This window comes from Xyrauchen texanus, chromosome 33, assembly GCF_025860055.1.
Source record: "Xyrauchen texanus isolate HMW12.3.18 chromosome 33, RBS_HiC_50CHRs, whole genome shotgun sequence".
NCBI classification, from domain to species: domain Eukaryota; kingdom Metazoa; phylum Chordata; class Actinopteri; order Cypriniformes; family Catostomidae; genus Xyrauchen; species Xyrauchen texanus.
The window spans coordinates 39,674,039-39,679,216 of NC_068308.1; the positions used below are offsets into that span (position 1 = coordinate 39,674,039).

Below are 5,178 nucleotides of genomic sequence, written 5' to 3' on the forward strand. Positions count from 1 at the left end.
CAAACTGCTGAATCCGGCTCAGCTTTTTCCCCCTCCTCAGTTGATTATCCCAATTGGGGATCGGCCACGTGCACTCACAGCCCGGCCCCGCCCTCCTCGTCAAACTCCTCCCTCCTTTGCCTCAGGCCGGGGACCCCAGTATGACATACACCCACCCCCCTCCTTTGAGAGGGGGGGGACATTGCCCTTCTGGCCACGCCTGACAGTAGGCTTTCCCCGCCTACTGTGACAGTGACAGAGAGAGAGAGGAGAGAGAGAAAATAAACTGCTCGCCGGTTCCCAGACATGCCATCGCCTGGTCCTCGGACCACTCCTCCACCCTCTGGCGGACGACAGCCACTCCTCCCCGGGTGGACTGGGGTGAGTCCTCCAACTCCTGGTGGATGGAATGCCCCTCTGCGTTCTGGCGGCCGGTAGCGAGCCCTTCCTCCGTCCCTGCCAGCGGCTCCACCGCTCCAGGCGGCCAGAAGCGAATCCTCCGTCCACCGGTGGATGAAATGCCCCTCTGCGTTCTGGCAGCCGGTAGCAAGACCCTCCATCCCTGCCAGCGGGTCCACCTCTCCAGGCGGCCGGGCAGGACTCCTCCGTCCCCCGGTGGATGGAATGCCCCTCTGTGTTCTGGCGGCCGGTAGCGAGCCCTTCCTCCGTCCCTGCCAGCGGCTTCACCGCTCTAGGCGGCCGGCACTCCTCTGCCTTTGGGCGGACGGCAGTGGCGAGGACTCCATGAAAGCGCAACCCTCCTCCTTCCTGGGCTTAAAATGTTACAGGGTTTAAAATGGGCAAGGAGGAGGCGGGCACCAGACGAACCATCTAAATAATGTTTAATTATTTATATAAACTTATATAAACTTAACAAGACACAAAACACAAACACACACACGGCAGCTGCGTGTGGCTCTCTCTCTCCCCACAACTGCCGCATCCGGCTCGGCGTTATCCCTATCCTCGGCTGATTAGCCAGATTGGGGACTAGCCATGCACACTCATGGCCCGGCCCCGCCCTCCTCCTCGAAATAGATCGAAATGTATCACGGTTCAATTCAGCACATCAAATACAACATGAATAATATATTATTGTATCAATAAACAATTATTAGCATATGTTTAATATGTATATGTACTAAATTGACTGTGAAACATGTATTCAATTGGGATTATTTTATATAAAATAATATACAAAATTTGAACCAAGCACACGTTGCTTATATTCAACAAATTCTCATTTTAAATGTCACTTTTACTTTATTAAAATAAGCTGTAATTTATCCCAACATAAGAGTCCCTTTCCATACAAGTCTGCTGACATTTTAAATAGATCGATATAAACATTGAAACCACTTTTCCACAAATAACCACTAGATGGTGCCATAAACACGTGAAACTTACAAACCATCTGTTGTTCAGCTCGTCAGCTTGAACAGAGTTAAACGGGAGTCGTCAAACATTGTGTATCATATTTAATACACGCCTTTATAAGGTCAATACAAGTTAAGCTCAATCAAAAGCTTTTGTGGCATAATGTGGATTAGCACAAAAATTATTTTCGACTCGTCCCCCATTTGAAACAAAAAGAAGCAGAAATCTGGGTTACGGTGAGACACTTACAATGGAAGTCAATGGGGCCAATCAATATACTATATATATATATATAAAATACTCACTGTTTCAAAAGTATAAACACAAGATATAAACAATATGTGTGTTAGCATGATTTAACTAGTGTCATAAAATCACTTACTAACCGCATCTTACTAACATTTTTTGCCATGATGATGCAACGCCGTAAGGCATTTCTGCCTTTAAACCTTCCGAAAAATGGTCCCCATTGACTTGCATTGTAAGTGTCTCATTGTAACCTCCATTTTTGGTTTTTGTAAAGAAAAGGAGGGACGAGTCAGAGTTATTTTTTGTGGTAATCCGCTTTATGATGCGGTCGATTGAGCTTAACTTGTTTTGACTTCTATTAACTGATTAAAGTGCTTGTAAGATACGTGTGTATGTGTGTGTAGATTTCCAGCACGCTGATATTCAGAAGTGTTATCCTTCAGGGGACACACACACCCTTCTCTGGCAAACACAAGAGGTGGAATGGGCCTGTTGGCGTGGGACAGCCGTTTGTCCAGCATCAGACCAAGTTTTAACTCTTTCAAACCTCCCCCGAAAGCAACATGCTCACATGCTCACACAAGCTTCAAACTTCACTTTTCTAAAGAATATAAACATTATTTTCACTTCTTGAAAGTAACATTCTGAAGTGTCTGAAAACATGTGTGTGTGTGTGTGTGTGTGTGTGTGTGTGTGTGTGTGTGTGTGTGTGTGTGTGTGTATATGTGTGTGTGTGTGTGTGTGTGTGTGTGTGTGTGTGTGTGTGTGTGTGTGAGTGTGTATTTATCACTTTGTGGGGACCAAATGTCCCCATAAGGATAGTAAAACCCGAAATTTTTGACCTTGTGGGGACATTTTGTCGGTCCCCATGAGGAAAACAGCTTATAAATCATACTAAATTATGTTTTTTGAAAATGTAAAAATGCAGAAAGTTTTCTGTGAGGGTTAGGTTTAGGGGTAGGGTTAGGTTTAGGGGATAGAATATAAAGTTTGTACAGTATAAAAACCATTATGTCTATGGAAAGTCCCCATAAAACATGGAAACACTACATGAGTGTGTTTGTGTGTGTGTGCGTGTGTTTATGTGTGCGTGTGAGATTGTGTGTGTGTGTGTGTGTGTGTGTGTGTGTGTGTGTGTGTGTGATTGAGTGTGTTAGAGTGTGTGTGTGTGTGTGTGTGTGTAAATGTGTGTGTGTGTGTGAGCGTGTATTTATCACTTTGTGGGGACCAAATGTCCCCATAAGGATAGTAAAACCCGAAATGTTTGACCTTGTGGGGACATTTTGTCGGTCTCCATGAGGAAAACAGCTTATAAATCATACTAAATTATGTTTTTTGAAAATGTAAAAATGCAGAAAGTTTTCTGTGAGGGTTAGGTTTAGGGGTAGGGTTAGGTTTAGGGGATAGAATATAAAGTTTGTACAGTATAAAAACCATTATGTCTATGGAAAGTCCCCATAAAACATGGAAACACTACATGTGTATGTGTGTGTGTGAGTAGGTGAGTGTGTGTGTTTGTGTATGTGAGTGTGTGTGTTTGTGTATGTGTGTATGTGTGTGTAGGTGAGTGTGTGTGTGTGTGAGTGTGTATGTGTACGTGCGTGTGAGTGTGTGTATGTTTGCGTATGTGTGTGTGTGTGTAGGTGAGTGTGTGTGTGTTTGTGTATGTGTGTGTGTATGTGTGTGTGTGTGTGTGTGTAGGTGAGTGTGTGTGTGTTTGTGTATGTGTGTAGGTGAGTGTGTGTGTATGTGAGTGTGTATGTGTATGTGTGTGTGAGTGTGTTTGTGTATGTGTGTTTATGTGTGTGTAGGTGAGTGTGTGTGTGTTTGTGTATGTGTGTGTAGGTGTGTGTGTGTGTGTGAGTGTGTGTGTGTTTGTGTATGTGTGTATGTATGTGAGAGTGTGTGTGTGTGTATATGTTTGTGTATGTGTGTATGTGAGTGTGTGTTTATGTTTGTGTATATGTGTGGACTTTTTTATTATCGGGTTTTTGGTGAATTTGCATAATGTGTATATCCTAGCTCATGTTTTTCACTATTTTTTCAGTTTTTTTTTGCGTCACTGGTTCATTTTAAATGACCCCATGTTGTGGCAAATGCATTTAAATGTGCAACTGTGCCGTTTGTGATAGTAAAAACTGCTTATGCATAATTATAGAAATGTCATTTAAAATAGTTTCAGATGGAGTTTATCATGTCACACCACACAGATCATCCTAAAACTTCCCAAAAGTATTTCCTGTCAACTGCTCATTGTGCTAAATCATCAGTACAACTGTATCTGTATTTTATTTGTATTATTATTCAGTGACGTCATCGGTCACTGCTGCTGTTTTGCCCGCAGCTAGTTTCAGTATTGCACAATACAAACTGATGTTTCGTTGCGAGATGCAAATCACTAAAGTCGAATCAAATGGGAAACAAATGAAGTGGACGTGAGGTTTGCCAGTACATGTCCTGTGTGAGGACAATATTCACACACCTAATCCATTGCAGACAATAGACGGACTGCAGAAGCTCATTGATCAGCACCGCTCGTGTTGCCAGGCGAAGTTGAGACGCGGAAGACGTGACATAAACGCTGATTGGCTGTAAAGTAGTAGGAGGCGTGACCAGAGCGGTAGCTATATAACCAGGCGGTGAACACGTCATTGCGTCAGTCTCTGCAGAGACACACCGCTGCCCATATCGTCACCATCATCACATCATCACACACGGCTTTGTTACTTTCCGTAAATATTTAATCGGCATAAAACCCACCGACAATTCATCACATCTGAGGCGGCATTGCTGTTATATTCTACACAATATCGGTAAGTGTTATTCTACTGTCTAAATGGTTTTAAACGTGCAAATAGAGCTGCTTTTCATTGACAGTTCAACAATAGATCCACTTCAGTAATAACACAAAACTATCTTTAATCAGTCTTGCAGGATTAATAACATAATCAGTGTGCAAAAGTGTGTTTCAGGTTTTAATGCACTTAAAAATGTACTTTGAACAGACTTGTGTCTCGTTTCTTAATACAAATATCTAAAAATCCTTAAAGCAATATAGTTATTATGAAATTCATAAAGCATTAAGACTTGCTATATATTTCCTATAGTTTATTTCTCACCGCGTCGGCAAATGGCTTGTTTTAAGTGTGCGATTAAATATCGATATCGCGATACTTTTAATTGTCGATATCGCGATACTTAGAATCGATGTATCGAATTTTGTATTAAACTATTATTTTGCATGTAAACACATAACAAGAAAGTTGGCACACTTTTACTTTGTCCTAAGTACTTTTTACTACTTTGTCATCAGACATCAGTATATTATAGAAATATCCTGAAATTAATTGAGGGTTTAAATTGGAATTAATTCGTAATCTAATTAAATCATGATGTATCGCCAATAGCGTAGATTTCAGAGGGATTGCGCAGAGGTTTATGCTGAACTATATATATAAAATGTATTTTTTTTTTTTGCAATTTTGTTTAACTTGCCAACTGTTTTCGTTTGCCCGCTCCCTATTAATAATGATGATTATTTTTGTCTTCAGTATATTTGGGCATATTGGAGCT

The 5,178-nt window shown here is 41.7% G+C and overlaps 1 protein-coding gene across 1 annotated transcript in view; it reads left to right on the top strand.

Moving 5' to 3' along the window:
* Nucleotides 1–4,244: 4,244 nt before the first annotated feature.
* The window catches only part of LOC127626476 (DNA damage-inducible transcript 4 protein-like), a 2,133-nt gene continuing 1,199 nt past the window's right edge, over nucleotides 4,245–5,178 (top strand). The window contains exons 1-2 of the mRNA XM_052102267.1: nucleotides 4,245–4,418; nucleotides 5,157–5,178. The exon at nucleotides 5,157–5,178 is cut by the window's right edge and continues 171 nt beyond it. The gene's annotated coding sequence lies outside the window, so the exon portion shown is untranslated. The remainder of the gene's footprint in view (nucleotides 4,419–5,156) is intronic.